Source organism: Rhagoletis pomonella, unplaced genomic scaffold (genome assembly GCF_013731165.1).
Source record: "Rhagoletis pomonella isolate Grant_MI unplaced genomic scaffold, Rhpom_1.0 Rhpom_scaffold_00021, whole genome shotgun sequence".
Classification (NCBI taxonomy): Eukaryota; Metazoa; Arthropoda; class Insecta; order Diptera; family Tephritidae; genus Rhagoletis; species Rhagoletis pomonella.
Genome location: NW_023458575.1, coordinates 660,916 through 661,988, shown reverse-complemented (window position 1 = coordinate 661,988; position 1,073 = coordinate 660,916).

Genomic DNA, 1,073 nt, shown 5'->3' with positions numbered 1-1,073 from the left:
TTTTTTCTTTTCTAATAAATGAAACATGCATATTTTTCACTCTCCATCGCGCGCCACCGACGACTACGAAGAGCGGTGCGATTTCAAAATTCTTTTTACAACTTAACACGGCGACGCTCAAACAAATAATGAGCAGCAGGGCAACTTACGCTAAACAAAAATGAACGTGTGTACGCGAAGAGATAGGCAAAGTGGAGACCAAGACCGAAGCAGTCAGCGACACAGGCTGGCAAGTAAACTCAAAGCAAAGTAGTGATATGTGGCGAAGCAGAGATGGAATTTCAAAATGTGCCTAATGGACTGCAAAAATAGTGCCGAAAAGGAGATGAAAGTACCACAACATTAGAATTAGATACATATATGTATCTTCAAAAATAGTATTTTTAAAGTACACTGAAATAATATAATAATTATTAATTCCTTGGATCATATTATTCGGCAGTCGGCTGGGGAATTGATGACACCAAGTTTACCTAAAAGTCTGAGTGGTATGTATATAGAAAATTAATTTGGCGATTTTTAGCGTGTTTTTCAATTTGGAGTTGGAAGCCGTAGTGCAGTATTTAAAATAATTAAAAGTGATTAAAATGCAAATATATATACCATCAAAAGACCTTTCTGGGGGCACTAGGACACGAGAAATCTGAATCTGCAGTTTATTTTTACCAAAAATCCCGCGGCTACTTATAAACTAATTTAAGTATTTCTTACTTATATACGTATACATATCAACATTTATTAAATGTAATATGGAAATTTATTAAAGAAACATACTTGGGCATGATTCCACGAAAGTACTTATTAATCGCTGGCACAAAATTTTAAAGCGCGCATAAAATGAAGTGGTGAAAAATTAGTCAAGAAACATCTTTGATGGTTTGATTTAACATCGGATTCGTAAAAACATCGACAAATATCGATGTTTGAAGCCACGACCATCGATGTTGCTCGATACATCCATGTTGTTTTACATCCCTAGGCGAAAGCTGGACTTATTCAATTGCGCTAATCTGAACGGCAACGTTGAATTTATAGCTACTGAGAAAACGAACTAGATCGTTTTTATTGTTTAA